At 40.4% G+C, this 24,740-nt stretch overlaps 1 long non-coding RNA gene across 3 annotated transcripts; it reads right to left on the minus strand.

Annotated features, from left to right (window-relative positions):
* Positions 1-2,804: 2,804 nt before the first annotated feature.
* Positions 2,805-18,295, minus strand: LOC112648748 (uncharacterized). 3 transcript variants are annotated; one of them, XR_007411979.1, is made up of 5 exons: positions 18,064-18,295; positions 9,555-14,662; positions 7,858-7,998; positions 4,178-6,928; positions 2,805-3,621 (listed from the first exon to the last, which is right to left on the minus strand). It is a non-coding gene; the product is annotated as an uncharacterized LOC112648748 (long non-coding RNA). The 3 variants fall into 3 exon arrangements; XR_003129280.3 differs by lacking the exons at positions 2,805-3,621; positions 4,178-6,928 and having other exon boundaries at positions 7,420-7,998; positions 9,555-10,090; positions 12,736-14,662; XR_007411978.1 differs by lacking the exons at positions 2,805-3,621; positions 4,178-6,928 and having other exon boundaries at positions 7,420-7,998.
* Between the last annotated feature and the right edge of the window lie 6,445 nt (positions 18,296-24,740).

The raw sequence follows: 24,740 nt of genomic DNA on the forward strand, positions 1-24,740 counted from the left end.
GCCAGCGTGTTCACTGAAAGGATACAGTCAAAGGGAAATAGGCTTTGAAGAATCAGAATTTGCCCAGAGAGGAACACGGATGATTTCCCAGCAGAGATCTCTGTTCTCAGCACTCTTCCAAGCTTGATTCATGTTTAAAACCAGTTAAAGCATCATCTCCTCTGGGTGGTTTAATGACACCTCAAAATCAATACGTTCAAGACTAGTAACAGGTCCCTGCACACAGTAGGTGCTAAAGAAAAGTATTTTTGAAAGATAAATGAATAAATGGCTCATCTGCCCCACCCCAAACCTAGGCTTTCAGAATTTTGCTGCATGAATGATGCCATTTGGATTGCGTGCTTGAGCTAGAAACCTCCTACAGTTGATTCTTTCCTCTGATCCTGCCCTATCTCACTGATCACCATCTCAAGCCTACCTACCATATCTACCTCTGCTTCCTGAAAAAAACACATGCCCTTTGTTCTGCCTCCAGCAGAACCGCCTCCCTCTGTGGCTTCCACCCTCATGGCCTGACCACTGACTGCAGGCAGCTTGAGTCACTCCCTCCAGTGAGACTCCTACAACCTTCTGTGTCACTGTGTGTGTGTGTGTGTGTGTGTGTAAATATACACACACATTCACTATATCCCCAGACTGATGATTATCAGTCAAACTGAAGCCCCTCCTTACTTCTCTCTGCGTCCACACTGCTCAGCCTCCGTTGAGATAGAGCGGGGATGAGAACTCAGTGACCAAATCAACGGAAAGACACTGTGCTGGGCCTCGGGGAGTCCATGGACACACAGTGCAGTCTCTGCCATCCCTGGCTGAACTGAATTGGAGCAGCAGCCCCCGAGGAGGCTGAAGACAAGCAGTGAGTTCAGAAATGGTCCAGAGCAGATGCCAGGGCAGTTGGCTGGGAGTGGAGTAACCTAGGTGAGAAGTGTCTGTTTTTGTAAGCCTTGGGCAAGACTTTTTCAGAAGCAGGTGAGTGTCCACTTAAAATAAATTGGCATCTGCCCTGTGACACTTGGGCGTGCACTGCCCTGTGTTGTGCTCTGTAGTGCATCCCCATCACTGGGGTGGGGGGGTGCGCAGCTGGCGGACCAACAAGCCATTATAGGGAGGCAGCCCTTCTTTCTTCCCTCACTGTTAACGCGCCTGGTTAGGGTGGAGGGAAAGCATGTGATGGGATGAAGGTAGCCCCCCTCCCCATCCCTGCCAAAGGCTCTCTTCCTCCCCATGGATGGAGAACACTTGGCACCACACAAAGATTGCTGGGTGGATCTGGAGAACCATTACTCCAGAGAGGAAGCAGTGGTCCTGCCTGGAGTCTGTCCCTGGCCTGGACTCTGTGGTCACGTGCCATAATCCAAATCAGCATAACTAAGGAAGTCCCTTGGTGGAAGTCAGGGTACCACGATAGAACTTTTTGCTCACGCTCGAGTGTGTTTCTGTTTTATTGTCTACCACTGAAAAGCTCTGCAATAAATAGGGCATGTGGTAATTAGGACATTGCTGGCACCGAGCAAGTTCACAAAGCAAGCAGGTGGTTGATGTAGCATCGTGAGCCTCTCTACCCTGCTTTATCTACAAGCCTGGCTCCGGTCTTCCGACTTCCAACAGCGGTAAGCATGGGGCTCTCAGCAAGTCAGCAGGGACCAAATTCTATTTCTTTTTATCAACTGTGAGTGGATCTTGAGCCCTACCACATTTTAATTTGATCTGAGACAATATCCAGGGTAAGATAAGGCCCTTTCAGCCTAACAAATTTATCGAAATGAGTAACTGCCCTAGAACCTGTGAGTGAACCCTGGCAGAAGTTAGGTCAGTCTTCTGAAGACCTGGCATCTTTTTCAGGGGTACCGTTTGTCAATGTATTTATTTGAGAGAGAGAGAGAAAGAGAGAGAGAGAGAGAGAGAGAGAGAGAGAGCAAGGGATGGGGGAGCAGAGGAAGAGGGACAAGCAGACTCCCTGCTGAGTGTGTAGCCTGATGCGAGGCTGGATCCCAAGACCCTGAAATCAGGACCTGAGCAGAAATTAAGAGACCCTTAACCAAATGAGCTATCCAGGTGCCCTGAAATCATTTTTATTCTACTGAATGGTGGATACCTAATGCTTGCCTGTGCAAAAGGACCATTTTGTGACTAAGTTATTGACACTCCATAGGAAGTAAAATAAAAACTAGGGAGAGAATCTCTCCATTAAGTTCAGTGTACTCACTTAGTCTCGATTATGTTTTTGCTATATATTCAGGAGTTTGAAAATGCTCTTTCTACCTGAATCAAAGCATGAGTCAATGGACAAATCCAGAATGTAGAACATTCTACAAGACAGCTTGCCTGGATTGTTCAAAAGAGTCAATGTCATGAGAAACAAATGATTTTTAAAAAACACATGGGGGTACTATTTTAGATCAAAAGCTACTGAAGAGATATAACAACCAAATACAGTGTATGGTACTGGATTAAATCTCAAATGGGAAAAAATCTATAAAGGAGATTTTTGAAAACAACTGACAAAATTTAAATATGAATTAGGTGACATTGAATTCATGTTGATTTTCATGCGACAACAGTACTGTGGTTGTTTTGGAGAATTTGTTTTCTTAGAGATGCAGGACAAAGTCCTTAGGGGTGAAGTGACATGACATCATAATCTTCAAACGGCTCTATAGAAAGAAAAGCTAGCAATAAAGCAAATGTGCACAAATGTCTAGAATTTAGGGGATGAATATTCATTGTGATGTTATTTCAGCTTTTCAATAGGATTGAAAAATTATAAAATAAAAAGTGGGAAGAAAAGATTCAATACTCTTGATAAAATGTTTTATTGACCCCATGTGTTTGGCCAGTATGCTCTTGCATGATGTGAGCTACTTTAAAATAAAAGCATTTTAGAAATAAACGGTTCCACCATCCCCTTTCTTTTACAAAATGGTAGTTGCAGGTAATAGTTGCTTTGTATTAACATCTAAAATAACAACTTTGCAACTCCACATTGGTTCTTCTATTTTTTTTCTTCTTAATGTTACTGGTCCATGAGTCTAGATGTCTAGAGAGTGCCACACCAGTGCTTGGCTTGTGCTGTTCGGTTCCACAACATTATTCATGTCGTGGCACATACAGAAAGTAGTAATATGTGTATGGCCAATGTCTGAAGGCGACTAGCCCAGAAGTTCTGGCTGCCCCCTGGATGAAGGGGTCACCATCTTGGTGCACCTGTGAGCCATCTGGGCCACACAAGTGTGCCATTGTCATAGGTGGGACTCAACTTCCATGCATAAAAGTGCTATGAACTGCTTTACACACAATTTGAAATGTTTGCTTGAAAAAAACCATCTAGTATATGTCCAACCGCTGTGGATTCAGACTTTGCTTTCAATGAAGGGATATAGGTATCTTCGTGTGTCTGCAGTTGTACTAAACACCAGTGCAGTGTCCTGTCTCTCTGACATGCTTCCATCTGATCATCACTCATCTCAACACTTGTTATGATGGATCTTGAGTTGTAATGAGGTTAACTGCAAGGCAAACTCCTACAGGAGCATATGGAGGAAGCTCAGGAGCTAATGTTCTATCTCTGGCTTTTGTGATTCAGTCCAACTTGAATGTACTGAGATGAGACAAGAAATGACTCTGAAGACAGAAGCCAAAAAAGGACAAGTTAACCCAGTTTGATCCAAACCTTTTTCACAAAGTAGCATTTGGTGTTTAAAGCTTAGTGTCCTGAAGTTCTACATAATTAATTTAAATTCTCTGTTAAGAACCTGCTCTAATGAGGAAAGAGCACTGATTGGGCTTACAAAATCCCAGTGCATCCCGATAGCCTGGTGAGTCTCTTAAAAGCATATGCTCCTGGTCCTTATTCCTGAGAGATTCTGATTCAATTGTCTAGAGATCTCCCACCCTGGTGATTCTAATGTGCCATCCAATACTGAAGCCTAGAATCAGAAATCAGAGGCTAATAGTAAGAACTGGAAGTCTAAAGTGCTTTACAAATAGGAGACATTCGTTTTATTATGTAGCTACTATAATTTTCTTCCTGTCTTCCCCTCCTAATTTCCCAACATGGTTGACTGATTCTATTTGGAATGGAGTTTTTCTTCTGGAACCTCTGTAGTCTTATTCTTTCTATTACTTAGCAAGGACCCGTATGCCTGTGGTTAGCCCCAGAAAGGTAACAGGAAAGTACCTGCATGAGGACGTGTGAGTGTGCTAACAGCTGAGAGTGTGCTTTCTTTCTGAAGCCAAATAGTACGTTGTTGTGACCTTTATTGGTCTAGATTAATCATGCCTTCACTTCCTTCCATTAACATGGGCACCTCAGCATTCTCTGTCTTGATTGTCTTCACTGTGTGCCAGGTATGATACTGAAAACAGCTGGACTGTTGCTTAATTTTAGACCTATTCCAACTTCCTTTTTCATGGTACAAATCTGATGGTCAAACTATAGACATGGCAATAAGATGATTTATAGCTGAGGATAAGAGTGTGACTTTAAATTGATGCTGAGATTTGCCAGATACAGTTCATATGGTCCAAGGAAAGTAAAAATCGAGTATCCTAATGATGATGATGGTGAGAGCCAACCCACAGTGTTTACCACCTGTCAGACACTGTTCTCAGTGCTTGGTTCTCATTGATACACTCAACCTGCACAACTCTACCTGTTCTATACTCTTATCATCTTTATTTTACAGAAGAGGAACCTGAGGATAGGTTGGTTCTACACTTGCGTTTGCCATTAATAAGCTGTGTGAGCTTGGATATGTCACTTAAACTCTGAGGACCTGCTTTCTTTTTTTTTTTTTTTAAGATTATTCGAGAGAGAGAGAGAGAGAGAGAGAGGGAGAGAGAGAGGCAGAGACACAGGCAGAAGGAGAAGCAGGCTCCGTGCAGAGAGCCTGACGTGGGACTTGATCCTGGGTCTCCAGGATCACACCCTGGGCCGAAGGTGGCGCTAAACCGCTGGGCCACTGAGGCTGCCTGAGGACCTGCTTTCTGATTGGAGCTGTGAGTCTGCTAATGATCTCTGTTCTCCTTGATTCTAACCAAGGCAGTCCACTTCTGTCCGTTTCTCATATTGATTTGGTGCAGTGATTTGTTATTTTCTACTCTTGCCCTACTTTGTTTTCCATTAACCTCTTTTCCTACTTCCTCAAACTCTTCTGCATTTTGACAGACTTCACTTGTAAGTATAAACAGCTCCTCTACATATATTGACCCTGGGTTTGGGGACTTTTTAGGAGACAAATATAAGGCTTGGAACATTAATGAGTCAAGCAATGGCATTTCCCTGAAAATAAGTAAGTGAATGGTGAAAATGACAGCAATAGTACTGGTGGAGCCATAGCTCCTTGGGGTATTATTGCCATCTTGTGTAGCATTTTCCTAAATATTGATCACATAACTGCTGGCGTAGTTGTGTTTTAAAGAATCAGAGTATACTGATACACCTAATAATGAGGCAACTACCTTAGGATTTGTTATCCTTCCAAACTGAAAGTGTGGACCATGAGATTGAGGAAGTAGTAGAAAATACTCAAGAAACTTAAGAGGACTGAGGTACTCTGTTTACTTCAAGTGGCTAAGGGATCAAGGAACAGTATTGCTCTCCATGGTGACTTACTCATTCCAGAGAAGCAACTATCTAAAGGAGAAGCTAAGAGTCATGAGAGCAAACTTCAAAATCATTTGGATCTTTTGATCCACCATGTCATTGGAACCTTGAAGTGTGTGGTTTCCTATCCCTTACCTATAGATCTGAGTGTTTTCGTGGTCACTGTATTAAAAACTTCTGTAAAAAAAGGCCTGATAGGTGATGAAAAGTATTCTCCGCTGTGTATGCCTACCTGGCACTTGTAACATTCAATTCTGTATTTCACATGAGACCACGGAGTTTATGGATTCCTCCAAGTATTCAAATGACTCACATCAATGAAGGCGGTAAATATGTTGGGCCAAAACACCATCAGAAATGTCTTTGTCAGCAGGGAGCAGAAGTTATATTAATTAAAATGTTCTGAGAAGGTACAGGGTGCATTCCCAAAGAGTCATCAAACTATTTTAATCCTAATTAAGGATGTTTGCTCTTGGCATCTTGGAACATAGGGGATTAGAATTGAAAAAGTCTGTTGCATTTCTAGAAGTAAGGTCATCAAACTCAGACCAGATCCCTCAAGCTAGGAACTGAGCATATTTTGATAGAGAGCCACCACTTTAGTTAATCGATATTTGTTCAGTGCCCTCCCATGTTCAGAGAAGATTATGAAAAGGTATGAAGTGAAAAGATCAGAGACAGCTCAAATTTGTGTAGTGGAGCAAAGGACTCAGGACAGTGACAAAATAATCACTGACCTTTTAAGGCAAAAGTGTGACTGAATGGAGGGTATTCTTTCTGTATATGAGTACTGGCATATCCTGAGACTGTGGCCCACGTGGGGCTGGATCGTCAGCATGTCCACCTTTATCTGGGAAAAAATGATGTCACCAGGATTTTTAGCCTAAGACCTAGACAAATTCATTTGTTTTATGGTAACCTGGTGATGCATTGTGTTACAGCTTAGTGTTTTCTGTGTGGATTTTGAAGCCTCATAAAGTTGTTGAGGCATTTCCTCACTGTAGCTTGTCACTTGTATAGACTGAGTACAAATCTTTGGACGTGACTGCAAGCCATTTTATCTGTTGTCAGGAACGTCATTATCAATGCTTTGAAGCATAGTGAATAGATGCAACTCTCATCATTGGAAAGGTTGGGTTAAATAATCCAAGCTGAAAAAACAGGAGGTAGATGCTATCCTCTGGACGTCACATTCCTGGTAGAGCATCAGTTTTCAAATGACAAACTCTGGCTCATCCTCTGCCTCTGAAAACCATTTTGGAGGAAGGAAACTGGTTTAATGTTCAGAGATTCAATGTTGGTGCTCCTTAAAAAAAGTCTTTCCTAAATGAGAAAAGAGAAAAGAGAAAAGAAAAAAGTACTATATATATATATATTTTTTTTTTTTTTGCATTGCAGTGATGTTGAATATTGAGGTTGAGACTATGAAAATACTTTTTTTTTCAACTTTAAAGATGAAAGCTCATTCTTACCCAAAGAACGGTTTGTGTTGGCACTGGTAAAATTGACATTTGAGAGAGGAAAGAGAGTTAGCTTCTGGCCGGAGGGCACGCTTCTGACCTTGCTTAGCTCTACTGGGAAAGGGCCAGGGCCAAAGGCCTGGCCTTACCACCCGGGTGCACCCTTGGCTAATACTCTGCAGAGCAGAACGCAGAGAATGGGAGTGTATGACACACACATCAATCCACATGTGTAACTCTGTCAATTAAAAGACCAATAAACAGGCAGCTTAATAGAATATTATGCCACAGATTACTCTAATCAGCTCGACATATTGATTTTTGAGCATTTTCAATTTGGTTATCAGAACAAAGTTATTCTTTTTTTAATTACTTTGCCAATTTATTGTTGTGTTCAGGGGCTTCTGCAGTATTTTCCTCTCTATCGTTTCATGTTGTAGGAGATGCCCTACCACAATTAATGTTGAATGGGTTCTTGGGAATGGGTTTCATACGATCAAGACAGCATTGACCAACTTTATTCTGTTAGGTAAAGTTGGGTGGTGAAAAGATAGATAGAGAGATGTGAAATTGTTGTGAAGGGGATTTTTGCCTGGATTCAATCTAAATACATCTCAAAAAATTGTAAAATAGAATCTACCAGCTAAGACTAATGAGCACAGAACTGCATTGATTTGGCCCAGGGTGGACAAATAGAACATCTGGCATATTTGGCACCAATGACACAGCTGGCATTGTTGGAAACGTTTCTGCAGAAGGTACAGATGCAGAAATGGGAGAATTGGTACAAACAGTGCAGATGGAACAGTTGGAACAGATGACAGTGGGCAGAGCTGGCGATGCTGGCACAGGTGTCATAACCTCAACAGCTGGCACAAGTTGTGACAATCCTGGGATTTCTTCGTACAAGGCACATGTTCATTTTGGCTTTGGCTGCAAAGCGATAAGAGCATTTTATAATTAGTAAATGTGCCATTTAAAAAAGAACTTTTTTCCCCTCCATCCTTAAGGACATCTACCTCCAACTGTTAAAGCTTGGAATATAGAGCATTTTTGCAAATTAGAATTTCCCTGAGAAAGCCATAATTGATAAATACAGATTTCATAGGAGAAGCAATTAGATATTTTTGTTCAGACATAGATAAAATTCATGAATGGAATTTCTTCATAGGAGTTTTGTGGGAAATAAAGGTCAGATTTTTGGAAATAAAAGTACACTTTGCATTTAAAGTGAAATTTGTTATCAAATTAGCTGCGATGTGTTTCTGAAATACAGGGACTATTCCCCAATTATGTGAAATTTCCTGTAGAATCACGCTTGAAGACATGGTACAGAATTGGAAACCGGTCTACAGAACAGGTTGGGAAAACAGGAAAAAAAAAATGCTGGAATACATAATATGGAGAAATCATGAATTGCCACTTTCAAATACCAATGGGACTTGGCTCTAATTTCATTTAAAATGCTATAATTTGGGCTTGAATTAAAAATACAATATAGTATAATCTTTTGGGCAATGACATTTAATACCAGATGAAAAGTTGAAAGAACAAAGCCACTTGTTTGTTAGTGGCTAGAAATATCACCGTTTTCTTCTTATATTTTTGTCATAACAGCCTATTCATATTATGGGAAAGCCAAATAGTATTACCTAACTATAAAATAATAAAAACATAAGAAAAGATTAGGTAATGGGCTTTTAAATTTATGTGCACATTCTCTTGAAGATAGTGAGTGCTCCATCAATTCCTGATGAGTAAATGAACCTAGGGTCTAAGAAATACCAATATTCCAAATTTTTAAAAATCACTAATTACCTTTTCTATTGAGGACAAATCTTCCATTAGAAAGAAACGAAATGAATTAGGTCTCAGCCCTCCTTAAAGCCTCAAACTCGACACATACATGTTAGCCAGCTTCCTTCCCCAAGGGAAATCATAGATGCGAAAGATTAGTTGGATGTTATATACTCCTTATCCTCAAGTAAACCCAAAATTTCTTTAGGTTTTCCAGCTTATATTAAACTAAAACCGGCATAATAAACCACCTTCTAGTTATTATCAGTGCAACACTGTGAATGTTTTATATGTGTCCTGAGACTTTTGGGAAACTACTACAGTAATAGTTAATTATTTCAAACTGGACGTCAGGTTCTTGGTCATTAAAAACATACTGTCTTTGTTTCCGGATGACCCTTGCATGTTGTTACCTATAGTTAATTTAAACAAGAAACCCACAGCAGTGTAAAGTTATTTAGGCATATTTGATTTCAATTTTTCCATTACTTCTGCTTTGTTATAACCTCATGTTGAACCCAACTAAACTATTCTTATTATTCAGAACTTGAATTCTATCACTTAACATTAGTTCATTTCTTGACTGAGATGACAAAAAATGTTTCTGCTTCAAACAGATAAAATACCTTAATTTTCTAACTGTACTTTTGTGACATAGAGAAACTAAGAGAGGAGGAGGCAAGAGGGCTTACTGTTCTCTCCGGGCACAAAGATGATGACAGATGAATCCCTAGCCAAACAGGCTGGAAATGTCCACCTTGTACCTCCTCGCTTGGTTTGAAACACTGCTTCATGGCTGAACCTCAGATGAATATTGCTTCTAATCAATAAATGCCGTATGAAAAACGATCAATTCAGGAGCGTAACAGATAGGGGTATTTCCAGGATTTGGCGTCCGTTGGGTCGGCAGGAGTGTTTCTGAAGGAAGAGGATGAGGGTGAGTCATTCCTCTGAGCCTCTGCCTTCCTCAGGAATTAAACGAAAATTAAACATGAAAGATGCAATCTGCTGTAGCAATGTGATTCCTTTATCATTGTCCCAGCCACTATCTATTTCTAAGCACATTGAACTTTCCAATTTATTGGCATCTCATCTTATGTAAATATCCTTTTCCTTCTCTTAGCTCCAAGACATCAGGATGTGCTTTCATTCCTCCCTTCAAACAGTTGCTCCACATTATGCCTCTCCACCGTCCCTGGGGCAGCTTCTCTTCTCTGCACGTGGCAACCTGGAATACAGTTTTTGCCTAGACTTAGGGTAGGGAGGTGGTAAACAAAAATTAAGCATATTATTTAAAACAAAGCCACTTATAAATGTGAACAAAAATCCAGGGGAAATTTACATATTAATTTCAAGCACTGAGGAACCATTATATTCAGACGTGATCTCCTTCCACCTTCCCTGCATGGTCCCGATGGTCCCTAAATACACATCAGCCCCAGCTCCTCTTTGGGGTCATGAGCATCCACTAGCGCACTGGGTGGGGCACCAAGCTTGTTTGTGTGAAGGCAGAGCTTTCCTGCCCCAGACCTGCAGAAGACTGTGCTCTGATTGATGAGATGCAAAAACATGCTGTAAAATGACCTATTCTTGTTACTCTGTCGGAGACAGGAAAGGAGGGAAGGAGAGGCAGGTAAGAATTAGGTGGGGTGGGTTTTTTTTTTCCTTATGGAAACAGAGTAGTCCTATATGGACGTTAGTGGGCTATTATTGGCGACCTGTATGTAGAACCAGCCAGATTTAAGCCATGATTGATTCTCCAAAATGATTATGCTGATAACTATCATTGTGTCATGTGAATAAACAACTAATTGAAGTGTAGATACATTTACTCATGTTTTAAATATGTTTCAGTACAAGAATATTAAAAACTTACAAAATAAGCAGATAGACTAGGATAACGAGCTCTCGGGTGTCCATCACCTAGACTTACCAATTATTACTATTCTGCCAATTTTGTTGCTTCTTTCTCCTTGTCATCCATTCACACTTCCCCCTTCCCTTTCCTGGAGTATTTTCAGGAAAATTCAGGATGTTATTTCACCCTGAAATACTTTGCTGTTCATCCCTAAGACACAGGCACAACTTTTTGAAATACAGTGGCCAAAAATAACAATATTTCTTTGACCTCATCCCACTTAGTCCATCTTCAGAGTCTCCTACTTATCTCAGAGGTGTGTTTATACCATTAGCTTGCTTGAAGTAGGTCCCAAATAGACTCCTGATTATGTGTCTCTCCCTTTTTTTTAAAGATTTTATTTATTTATTCATGAGAGACACATACAAAGAGAGAGAGAGAGACAGAGACACAGGCAGAGGGAGAAGCAGGCTCCATGCAGGGAGCCCGACGTGGGACTCGATCCTGGGTCTCCAGGATCATGCCCTGGGCTGAAGGCGGCGCTAAACCACTGGGCCACCCGGGCGTCCCTGATTATGTCTCTTATGCTTATTTTAATCCCTCTCTTTTCATTTCATTGATAGTTGGATAAACCAGGTTATTTGTCCTTAGTATGCCCTCACTCTGAATTTGATTAGTTGCTTCCCTGTAAAGACTTTTGATCTAACCCTATCTCTGTATTTCCCCTATGTCAGTATTTGGAGCTGTGGGCTTGATTAGATTCATGGTCCAGCTTAGGCAGGAATATTTCATCATTGCTGCTGTGTCATTACTCCCTATTGCACCATCAAGCATACAGTATCTGGTTGTCCACTCTCAGTGATGCTAAGACTGGTCGGTGAGTTCAGGTGCATATACTCTTGATCCCTAAGACTATATTAATCAATTCTCAAGCTTCTTTTCACATATGGATGTCTCAGTGTCTTTGTATAATCATCAGGGAGTCTTTCAATTGTTAACAAAAAATCTTTGATATTAATTTTATTAGGGAACTGCCAAAGGGCAACATCAAGTTTCCATCAACACATGTGCACACACACCCCTGGAATTTTTTCCATAACATACATATATATTGTGGGAGTCTAAATCTAGATTATAACCTGCTTTTTATGTCCAAATGCATGGGCCAGTTGCAGGCTCACTGATCAGTTAGCAGTTCTACAGCTGCTGCTAAATATTTGTAGTCTGGTTAATTTCAGCCATATTTGTGACCAAATTGGGTCCACTGTTCATTGATATGTAATCAGTCTACAAACGATTGGCCCAGTGGTTTCAGGAATGCTGATGGCTAAATGAATATAACTATTCTATTATTCATTATTTGGAAATTCATCATTGTGATAGTCAAATAATCGATAATTTCAATGTGGTATGATTTGTTTTTTTATTGTAGATCATTGATAAAGAATAAATAGAAATATAGCAAAATATGTAGAGACACCTGATTCCAAACTATAAACATTCAGGTTGAAAGCCTACGATAAACCACATACTAAATTTGATTGTTTTAATAGATTGTTAAAGATAAATACAATTAGAGGTATATGCAATTACATATTTAACAGACATCTCCAATGTTTTAGTATTTTTAATTCTGTTTCCTGATTTACTTGAAAATGGAAGTGCTAATGTCACTGGTCTAGGATTAATGAATATAAAATTCAGTGTTTTTCCAGTGGTGATTCATAGTAACTATAAACACTCTCAGCAACAGGCAACAGTGGAACATTTCAAGTTTTTCTAAAACCTTAATTATGAAAAATGTCTTATTTCTGCGTGAAGTTTAAGTTCATTTGATGGTGGCTACTGCCCGGTGGGAGAGAGCATTTGAACAGATGAGAGAGCTGAGCTGGGGGAGGTCACATGTCGTAAGCAAGGCCACACCAGCAATAAAGGACAAAGACTTTCATCAGGATCACTGCTAAATCCAGTTTGAACTTACTGCATTCTGTCTAGAAAGAAAGAATTTCACTTACTGCTGCCCGCAGAGCTTTGATTATTCTGAAGCCTAGGCCTGTCCGAAGTGCTGAAGAAGCTTCCAGTTTGAACGCGCTCCGCCTGCTTCTAGGTTCCAGTGATCTTTGGTCAAAAGCTTTGTACAGTCTGTTTCCTGTTTACCTGGCGGAGGACGTTTGACTGCCATGATTCTCATCCCTCGTGCATCTCTCAACTAAAAACCTTTTCCTCCTTTTAATGCTCGCAGGGGAGCTGGACTTTTATATGTTCTTCTTTTCTCTTTCTTTTATGAAAACACAATAAAGTTGGAGAGGAATAAGGTACAGGCTTTTATAGAATACCTGTAAGATCCTTGGTTTCTCGATCTAAGATTTTTACTTCCTCAAATATGAAAAAGTTTGCCCTGGCAACCACCCCTTTAGTTTATGTACTTTCTCCTTCCTGATAAATGCCCAAACTGTGTTGGGAGGAATTTCCTTATGAAGCTCCACTAGTCTTCAATGTGACTTCTGCTGTTGACCCATTTTTTTTTAGAAGAATTGCCTTTCTTATTCTCTGGCTTCCATACTTAAAAAAAAATTGAATTAGAAATCTTCCTAATTAAATACATGTTTAAATAGAGGTACATATTGCTTTTCTTAGGATATTTTTCTAATCTTCTAATAAGACTATGGCCATTAAAATTTCTTTTAAGATTTTATTCATTTATTTATTTATTAGAGAGAGAGATTGAGAGAGGAGGCATGTGTGTCCATGCATATATGAGCCCCTGGAGGGATGGAGGGAGAGAATACCAAGCAGACTCTGCACTGAGCATGGAGCCCCACGTGGGGCTTGATCGACCCTGAGATCATGACCTGAGTGGGAATCAAGAGTCAGTGGCTTAACATACTGAGCCACCGAGGTACCCCTATGACCATTAAAATTGAGAAATAATGTTTTCTCCCTGATTAGGACCCCAACTTTTGGTCTTTTCACTGGATATGGAGAAAAACATATGGTGCTTTTGAGACAGTTGCTTAAGCGAATTGAGGGAAAGATCAAGAACTTGAAATTTCTGAGCCCGAAGGGGAAGCAATGAAGGGATAAAGCTCTATGGTTTGTAGTCATTGTCAAGAAGATCTCGGCAGTCATTATATTCACTTTAAAAAGCAAAATGAGGGGATCCTTGGGTGGCGCAGCGGTTTAGCGCCTGCCTTTGGCCCAGGGCGCGATCCTGGAGACCTGGGATCGAATCCCACGTCGGGCTCCCGGTGCGTGGAGCCTCCTTCTCCCTCTGCCTGTGTCTCTGCCTCTCTCTCTCTCTCTCTGTGACTATCATAAATAAATGAAAATAAAAAAATTAATCTTTAAAAAGCAAAGTGAAGTATATTTAGATTATAACCAAAAAATAGCAGCAAAGACCAGGATAACCTTAAGAGTAACTGTTTTAATATCAGAGCAGGATTCTAAAGAACTCTTGGAATCTTTAAGAACAACAAGAATGAAAAACAATCCTTAATCTTTGATTCCTGAGAGGCTAGGTGCCGAACTGGAGGCTTGCTGGAAAATCAGTGTTTTCACCTACTTGAAGCTAGGACTCTCTTTGCTTTGCAGAAGCCTCCTGTACAGTAGGGCTGAGATCTTTTTTTTTTTTTTTTTTTAATCATCTGAGTCTAAACTTGGGCCATTTCTTCTTTCCTCTTCCTCCTCTCAGCCTCCATCTTCGCAATGACAGACTGCATTCGGTAATTGCTGTCTTTTATAATTGTTCTATCTCCAAATTGGCTGATTAGGGGAGAGACCCAGCTGTCCATCAAAATGGTGTAAAGTGGCTGAAGCAGCCATCCCCTGAGCTGAAGAAAGTTAATTGCACTTTCTGAGGCTGTCCCAGTAGGAGAGGTGCTGAGAAGAGCCCTGGGAATCCCTGTTAGTGCTATTTTTTTTCTGAGCGTGTCCATTTGTAACCTGGAAAAAATGTAGTAAACAGCATGTTAATTAGATTTACAGATGAAATTAAATCAAGAAGAGTTGGGAACACACCAGTGAATAAAGAAAAATGCTGCATGGGCTTTCTGAGGTTAAAAATATGGAAAGAATCAAACAGAATGAGAATTAAGGTAGACAGTTGTAACCCCAATGCTTGGGAGGGGGAAAAAACAAGCTATAAAAGTAAGCAGCAAGAGGGAAAAATCCAGAAAGCAGTGATGCCAGAGAGACCAAGGGAGAGTGGACAACAAATTAGATGTGTTTGCAATATGCCATGGAAGCTAATGTGATTTGGGGCTGTATGTGTAGAGACATCACATCATGAGGGAGAGGTGGAGTAATTTAGTGCATTTGGCAGAAACACACCTGGAATATCCTGTTCAGGTCTGTGTATCTTGGGAACACACAGATATAGAAGAACTAGGGGGAAATTAGCATAAAGCAACAAAAGTGATTAACAGGTGATGGACTGATTTTTAGAAAAATGGACTGTGTGATTTGGCTTAAGAGTCTCAAGATTGAAGCATTTAGTTTCAGGCTGTTTTCCTGATCTTTAACCTACGAATCCGGAATTATTAAAGCAGAATTAGTATAAAAGTATAGACCCTAGCTTGACTGGACCGAAATTGACAAGAAGGAAAATAGGAAAATTTCCTGTGAATAAAAACTATGAGATTATCTCTTTAGGGGAGTAAGAGGAGCGCCAGTCTGGAAAAATATGAGTTTACATTGTTATCATACTTGTCATTCCAAAGCCATTCTATTCACCCTGGCCTTGACCCCTCAACACTGAAGAATTCAGTGGAACTGCTCATCTTTCAGGACCAGAGAACCCTCCCCGGATGCCCATTCCTCTGCAAAGTTCTGCCCAGAGGTGCCCATTTAAAAACTTCCCCTTATAAGTGCTTGTGGCAGATGGCTTATCTTTCCCGTCCTTTTGGATGCTTCTGGTATCTGCAAAGGCAGTGACCAAAAGCAACAATTGATCTGCCGTGTCATCTCGATGTGTGGCTGGAGGCTGTCGTTTAATCCAAGGGTTGGCTTCTGATGGCAAAGGAAAGATGAATCTAATTTTAAGAAAATCTCAAAATGATAGCTGGAGGAGCAGCATTTTGTACTAGCTAATGAGGCTAATTTGTTCTTAAAATACAAGTTGCTGTGTTTCCTAAATTAAAATTCCCTTCTGATGTAAATACAGAAGATATAAATACAGAGAAGAGATGTATGCTGTATTTTTTTATTTTGCAATTTGGAGCCCATTCTAAAAGGATCTGTCAGAGAAGTGATTTTATTCTCTAACTTCAGGGAGACCTTTATTTCCTGGCTTCAAATACATGGAAGGACAATATTAGCATGAGTTTTACAAGAAAGAGAAGAAGGTGAGATGATTTCCTCCTGGCTAGAGATTGTAAAATGCGTTGTCCTACAGATTATTTCCTATACCGATGTGATTCTCAACTTCCTCATCAGGAAAATGAACATCGGGGAGTGTACTGGCTTTCAAAGTAATTAAATAATCCACTGACAAATGCTTTATTAACATTTAGGTATTTAATTAAATCTGCTGGAGAGAAAGTTCTTATCCCTAAATCAAGAGGTTTCCCTGCCTTCTATTCACTGTGGTGGGGAAAAGTAATTCTCGGGTGGTGTTGCTATAGAAGATTGTCTTATTCTTTTCATTTTGAATGATACAAAGAACAGAGCAGAGTCTTTGGATAAATTAAAGCAAACAATAAAATGGAAGACCTTAACAATAAATGCCATTAATTTTCTAAAGACTGTTTGATCAGCTATTTAAGAGTTCGGACCACATCCTAGGAGAAATAGATATTCTCTGAACAGGGCAATAGCATTTAATGCATAAACTAACACAGGGCAAGGATCTAAGGTATCTTTTCATATCTAGTTTATCTAAAGGATCTCTTCAATCCTTTCACTCTATATTTTGCTTCTGAACACTGGACTCTGATTTTTTTTCCTTTTTCTTTTTTTTGCATGTGACAGAGAAATGAGCTGCCCCAGCCTTATCTCATTTTAAGTGCAGGTCTAGAACTGGAAAAAGTTATGTTATTTATATGAATTAATTGGTGAATTATGTCTGAGATTTTGGATGCATCTCTAACAGATAAACTTTGCCATTATTGACACCTATAATTCACTTTAAAGCAGTTAAAACTGTTACTCAAAGGAGCTTAAATTGCTCCTCACTGACCTATCTATGTCTTCACAAGAGACCATATGAGAGCTACCTCAGCTGTAAAAATCAGTGCTCAGACTAAAGATTTCCTTTTTTCCCTTTCCATCTGGATTTGGCAGAGTTTCTCTAAAACTTGCTCCTCCCTATGTATTTTCTTCTTTACTGTAGTACTGCTGAAAAATGTGAAGGAAGAGCACGCCAGGTCAAAGGAAGGAAAGATGTCTGTGTGGAGCCAGGAGGCCTCGATGCAAGTTGCTAACATGCTAAACATGCTTTTGCCATCACGTGTGAACTTGTTGCCGCGGTGGCAAGACCCTGCCTCATCCGGCTGCTGTCGGCATCTCCAGTCTCGTGCTGTGCCGCTCCCCTAGCTTCAGCCACAAAGGCATGCTCTCTCTGGCTTGAATATCCTGTCTTTGCTGCCTCTGGGCCTTTGCACTTGCTGTGCTTTCTGGCAGAAGACTCTTCCCCTAACTCTCTCTAGCTGGCTTTCTCCTCTTTTGGGTCTCAATGTAAATGTCACTGCTTCAGAAAGGACTTTCCCACTTACTCAGTCTCCATTAGCCCTGGTGCTGTTACCTTTTCTTTCTTTTTCTTTCTTTCTTTCTTTCTTTCTTTCTTCTTTCTTTCTTTCTTTCTTTCTTTCCTTCCTTCCTTCCTTCCTTCCTTCCTTCCTTCCTTCCTTCCTTCCTTCCTTCTTTCTTTCTTTCTTTCTTTCTTTCTTTCTTTCTTTCTTTCTTTCTTTCTTTCTTTCTTTCTTCTTTCTTTCTTTCTTTCTTTCTTTCTTTCTTTCTTTCTTTCTTTCTTCTTCTTTTTTCTGTTACCTTTTCTATAACATACTCTCTATCATATCACCCTATTGTCTCTGCCCACCCTCTTCCTCCTCCTCTCCCTCTTCCTCCTTTTCTTCCCTAGTACACAAATTATCTTGCCTTTTTGCCTGTTTGTTGACTATTTCCTCCCCTAAAACGCATGTTCCCTGAGAGCAGAGGACGTGCCTACTTGCTCTTCACATTTTCTCCAGTGCTGAGAACAATACTAGACCCACAAAGGTGAACCAATATCTGTTAAATGTTGGACATCATTTATAGAAATATTGCATCGCGCATTTTCCAAACATTTTTACTTGTAGAAATGGAGGAGGAAAGAAACATTAAAAATCATTGTTTTAGAATACACTCACGCATGTTTCTTAAGTACGACTATATCAAGCTATCAGGATATTATAAACGTTGCCAACTTCAGCAAACTCATCTGAATATACACACAGATGCCAGGGTAGTACCATCAGAAAAACAACAAATCGATAAGTTAGATTCTTGCAGATGCAGAAGAAATTGAAGCACTAACGAAAGGATACAGGCTGGAAGGTCCTTCAGGTCAAGAGCCTTCATTTCAATAATTCTTTTGGATCCTGTAAAACAATTGTAGAACATGGAATGCACCCACGGCCTACAGAAGGGCTGAAATAGAATGGAATGTTGTCATGGTAGACGTCAGGGAAAAGCCAGTGGGGAGGATGTGAAGTAGGTTCCATTCTCATTCAAAGAGCATTACCAGTACAAGGCATCTAGCACTGCTCCCTTGTGTTTCCCAAATTACAGAGGCCTAAAATGAGGAATAAATCCATAGAAAGGAAGGCACCTAGGCCTGCTTCCAGAGCACATGATACAGAAAACAAAAATTGCATTTCTCAAGCCCTTGTGAATCTAAGTACTCATAAAGACTGCTGGTCAGCCATGCTCTGGGTCTAGGAGAAGCAAGGAAATCTCTACCAGGGTCACTGCTACAAGTACAAAGGGAAAATTTGCCCACAAGGTGGCAATAGCTAAAGGCCTCTTCTAAGGGTCAGGGTCAAGGTCAGGTATCATGTAAGTGCTATGCATATTCATTAAATTCCCATCACAACCCTGTGAAATACATACTATTGTCATTAACATTTTTATGGATGAAGAAACCAAGATACAGAAAAGGGAAGTGATTAATTTGCCCAAGATCAGTCTGCTAGCAAGTGACAGAGACATACTAGAACCAGGAGAGGTTGGCTCCAGAACCTGCAGAGGCTGAAAATGCTCATGCTTTTTACTATGAGATCTTGGTTTTGAAGATATCCTCAGTATTTTCTCTTATCTATGTAAGCAGGAAATTGGGTGGTAATTTAAGGCCAACAGTGCCTTACCATGCCTAAGCAACATACTAGAAAGAGTGTGTAGTGATCCCTCTGTAGTCAGCCTCCTCCAAAGGGGTTGATGGAAAGAGGCTTGCTTCTTTCTGCAAGCACCACAGCATTATGCAGGGGGCAGTAAGGAAAGCATTCATGGCTTCCTGAACAGGGTCTACCTGGCTTTCTGCTGCACTCCAAATGATGCTTGGTGGCAACACTTGTCCCAAGGTCCCACACGCCTTAGGAGAGGCAACACAGCAGAGAGAAAGGGACCAATGGGGACACTGGAAAGAGGCAGTCCTGGATTTATTTATTTATTTATTTAATACATATTTTTAATTTTTTAAAAATTTATTTATTTATTTATTTATGATAGTCACAGAGAGAGAGAGAGGCAGAGACATAGGCAGAGGGAGAAGCAGGCTCCATGCACCGGGAGCCCGATGTGGGATTCGATCCCGGGTCTCCAGGATCGTGCCCTGGGCCAAAGGTAGGCGCCAAACCGCTGCGCCACCCAGGGATCCCCAGTCCTGGATTTAAATCCGGGCTCTGCTGCTTAATTACCAGCATGGCTGTTGGCAAATTATTTAACTCCTTTATGCCTCAGTTTTTTCTTCCACAAGATGAAATTGGTCATACTCACTTCCAGAGCTGTTGTTGGCATAATTAATGAAATAAGACCTGTGGAAATGTCTATTACATAGAAGGCACTCAGTAAACACTAGCTCAGTCTCCTGAAACCAGACCAAATCCTGACCTGGAGATAGTTGAAATTATGTTTGAGGTCTTGCATGGTGTCAGAGTATGTTTCTCAGCATGGGGCATGGAACACACAAAATTGGGTTAGCAGTTTGCATTTGTGTGATAGAAATGGAGACCACTAGCACCATGTCAATTCTAAGTCACTGAAATCCACACCAGTTTTATTATTGAAGATGTAGACCCAAGTTTAGCAATATAGGCATGTGATGAAGGGTGATGGAGAGCAATGTTTGCCCTGATGGCAACAAGAGAGTTAAGGCAATTAAACTAGATTTTACCCTCCAGAGTCCAACACTGTTTCTCCAAGTACAGTGAGTTACAGAGATAGCACATCATGTACCAATAATGAAAATAACTCTGTGAACAGCACGGAAGTAAGTAAGTTGGGGCTACTTCCACCCACACAGAGATGAATTTTATGTGCAGAAGCCCAGTGGAATATAAATGAATTGCTGTATATGAGAAATAAGGAACAAAAGGCTGAGACTCTGGGCTATATTTCAAGAAGAACCTGCATATTATTTCCCCTATCTCCCCACATCAAGATCATGGACTTCCTTTCCTCAAGGCTGTAGCTAGTTGTAATAAAATGTCATGCACAGTGTGAGTGAAAGCCTGCATTTGGAGACACTCTGTCTCAAGAGCCCCTGGTTCTCATCACAAACTCTCTAGATGCTCTTCTATGTGTCCTTATTCAGGGCACACTTCACTGGCAGCAGGTGTTTGTTCATTTTGATAAATGTCAGCTTCTTAACATTCACTTTGGAGAGGGAAGGGTGACAGACACCATCCTGCCCTTGCTGAACTGATGGCCCTTCCACACTGTGTACTGGAGGGAAGAAGCATACAAGTGTTAGAGCCACATGGCTGGAGCTGGCCCTGCCTCTCTTCCCCTTGTCAATGTAGGGTGACCCAGCATCCGAAGACATGCTCCAGATGTCCTGCCATCATCTGACTGATGTAGACTCTGGGGAGCCCCCAGCCTCCCGTGATATACAAGGAGACAGGAAGCCCAGGGCTTCCAAGTGGTGCCCTAGGGGTTTCTGAAGTGCACTAATGCACTAATTGAATATCACTGTCCTGCTGCTCCTGTCCCTGCCTGTTCCTCTTTTCTTCGTTGTTTGCTTTCTGAAGGCTCACTTAATCAAATATGCCACTCAGTCCGTTGATGCTGAGGCGCTGTCCAAGGTACCAACCCTACAGTTAGTTACTGCAAATTGCTGTTTACTACCAGAGGGTATGCTCCATTTCTGCCTCTGTGAAATCGTCTCTTTACAAATATAGTGGGTAATTATGGGTAAAGTATAAAGTGACTAAATAATATTAATTGAGATTTTTGAGATAAAATGCAATGATGTGTAACTTTGCAAGTAGTGGTCTTTCCACTATTTATTTAGAATTTTAAGGGAAGCATCAAACTGAGGTGTGTCCAACTAAATCCTTCTTTATGGATCAATAATTATTGACTTATTATCTGCTGTGTCACAGCGCTGTTATAAGTCTTGAAAAGGACTTAAGAAGGTTTAGACATGGTTCAAGCTTTCAGGAAGCTTACAATCAATCTAGTTAGGAAGATATAATAAATAATGTACATGTCTGAAGTAGCTCAAGCAATATGCAATTATACAGTTAAAATTGTTAAGGGAGCAATTATATAAATGCTTTATTTTAAGCTCTTTAGATTTATACATGGCCTTGGTTAGCATAAACTCATACTTTTCCTAATTTTTAAGAAAGATTTATTTATTTGAGAGAGAGATGCATGTTGGTGGGGTAGGGGCAAAGGAAGAGGGGGAGACAATCTTTTTTTTTTTAAAGATTTTATTTATTTATTCATGAGACACAAACACACACACACACACACACACACACACACATACAGAGGCAGAGACACAGGCCTGCCTGTGGAGAAGCAGGCTCCATGCAGGGAGCCCAACATGGGCTCAATCCTGGGTCTCCAGGATCACACCCTGGGCTGAAGGTAGCACTAAAGTGCTAAGCCACTTGGGCTGCCCAGGGAGAGACAATCTTGAGCAGACTCCAAGCTGAGCATGGAGTCTGATGCAGGGCTCAAGCTCATGACCCTGAGATTATGTGACCTGAGCTGAAACAAAGAGTTAAGCACTTAACAAATTGTGCCACCCAGGTGGCACCCCTAATTTTTTGACATAGCAAATACACATATGATATTTACCATTTTTAAGATGACAGTTCTGTGATACCATGGTAAATTTTATAGCATGAACTCAACTTGTTGGAGAAATTGAGAAAGGTGGAAGACTTGAGAAATATGATGCTCTCAAAAGAGATATGACTTGAGCTCTTGTTCAAAGAAGACAGCTAGGACTGGGACAGATAGCAGGGGAGAGCAGAGATGTGTCTGTGGCATACCAGTGAGATTTACCGAATTGTTCACATCTGGGTTGGAATCTATGCAAAGTACTTACTCATTTTTTTGTGACTGCTTAAGTGTGAAATAATAAGCTATACAATAATAATTCTGATAAAGGTAGAGTTTTAGAATCAGTAATTTTATCTTAAACAAATTAAGAACTTGAGGGTCATTTTGCAATCTGGTTACAGCTTTTGTTTGAATACATTCAATAAAAAATTTCCCCAGAGGCTAAGTCTCAAAGAATAGCTCATTAAACATTGCTATTATTTAAAAATGGTTTCAATCTTTCTATTTTTCTATGTAATAAATGGCCCACTTCTATAAAGGTGGCAATTGCTATCTCATCTGTTTGCAATTGACATGGCTATTGGAAACTTCTGATTTTTTTTCAAAACTAAAATTTTCTATAGGGCTTGTCTTTCTAACAGCAAGAATAACCGGCTGAAGATGCTATGATACTTCAAAGGATACACAGGTATCATATTACATAGGAAAAATGCAAAGCAAAATGAAGTAGAACAGAAATAAAATCAAATTCCATGACACATAAGGAACTCCTGGTTGGAATTTACTACAAAGAGTCCTAGGGTAAAGCACAAAGAAGGAGTCATAACACCTGGGTCACGCCCAAGTTTTGGCACCTTGGTCACCTTAGTAAAAAAGCACTAGTGAGCTTCAGTGTCCTCCAAGCCAGCCATTAGCCAAGCCAACAGCACCTTCCTCTTCATTAAATGTCTAATTAGCTTATATAAGCTGGAGGTAATGCCTGTTTTTTTCTGATTTTCATGGTTTTGTTAAGTATCAACATGATCATGGTATACTAAAAGAATGTAAGACGTTGTTATCAGCACAGAAGCCATCAATGTAACTGGGACAGGTGGATCCAACAAGCTCCATTTTAAGAGGTATTCTTGAGGCACATTTGGATCACATAGTGAAAACTGGACTGTTTGCAGTAATTCTGAGCATGATTTAAAAACTTCCACCCGGGACACCTAGGTGGTACAGCGGTTTGGTGACTGCCTTTGGCTCAGGTCGTGATCCCAGAATCTGGGATTGAGTCCCTCATCGGGCTCCCTGCATGGAGCCTGTTTCTCTCTCTGCCTGTATCTCTGCCTCTCTCTCTCAGTCTGTGTCTCTCATGAATAAATAAATAAATCTTTAAAAAAATTTTAAAAATAAAAACTTCCACCCGTATGACTTTGGACTTATCTTGTGTTTACTAGAAAGCTTGTTAATTTTTTAAAAAACTTTTTAAAGATTTTATTTATTTATTCATGAGAGAGACACACACACACACGGAGAGAGAGAGAAAGAGAGAGAGAGAGAGAGAGAGGCAGAGACACAGGCAGAGAGAGAAGCAGGCTCCATGCAGGGAGCCCAACGTGGGACTCTATCCCAGGTCTCCAGGATCAGGCCCTGGGCCAAAGGTGGCGCTGAACCGCTGAGCCACCCAGGCTGCCCCGAAAGCTTGTTTATATATATGTTTTCACCATGGCTCTGACTTTGGGCTTATTCTGGTATTTATTAGAAAGCTTGTTTATATGTATTTTAACCATGACTCTCCCATTATCTTTCTCTGTGCAAGGCCCCTTAGGTGGCATTTGCATTGAGGGTGTGATTTTTGTTTTCAAAGAGGGAAATTTTACAAATTGTGCTTCACTTTTATTTCAGCTTGAGCTGTTTTCTCCTGGGAAAACAGCTTTTTGCTTGGCAAAAATGGATGTGAAGCATTGGCGAAAACGAAAGGCCGTTTTTATTGCAAAGAAAACTGCCTTTTGCTTTTGCCAAAAAAAAGCTAAACATATGAGACAAAACCACAAATATTTCCCTGTTTGCAAACCCTGTGAAAACGTGATTTTTCACCAGTGGTGAGAATATTTTCCCACACTACTCTTCCCATTTCTAAAAATCATGGTTTTGATGGTAAAAGTCATGATTTACACCTATAACACCTTATTGCTATAATCAAATATTGGGAGTATTGTTATTAAACATGTGGAATATATTTTCTGCTGGATGTAATATTGGAAGAACTACAGCTCGTACCAAGTAAGACTATGTTTTCAACAAAGTAAAATGAAAAGGGCACTAAGCAATTGTGGGCTGTGGACACTGAGCAGGGAAGATTGCAAAGGGAAGGGGTCTGAGGTTCAATTTGGATTTAATATAGAGAATGTAGCTGAATGAATTAAGACTTCAGAGAACAGTAATGCAAGAGCATAAAAGGGTGGTAATACTATCACCCAATGCTGTAGAAACAGCATTGAAATGGTGTTTTAGAGAATTGCATCCAGTCCTGAATGAATGGTTAACTGGCAGCACAACCTTTGGCAAATCAGTTCAGCCTCCTGGGGTCTCATATTCCACTTGTGAAATGCTAAGATTCAATTAAATGACCATTCATATTCCCTTCTGATCTAAAAGTTTGCAATAACGAGATCGGAAGTACATTTGTAAAATATAGAAATTGTGAATATCAAGGGATCTCCCCTAATTGGCTCTCTTGATTCCAAAATAGCCCACTAAAGTCAGAGGG

Source organism: Canis lupus, chromosome 7 (assembly GCF_003254725.2).
Source record: "Canis lupus dingo isolate Sandy chromosome 7, ASM325472v2, whole genome shotgun sequence".
Classification (NCBI taxonomy): Eukaryota; Metazoa; Chordata; class Mammalia; order Carnivora; family Canidae; genus Canis; species Canis lupus.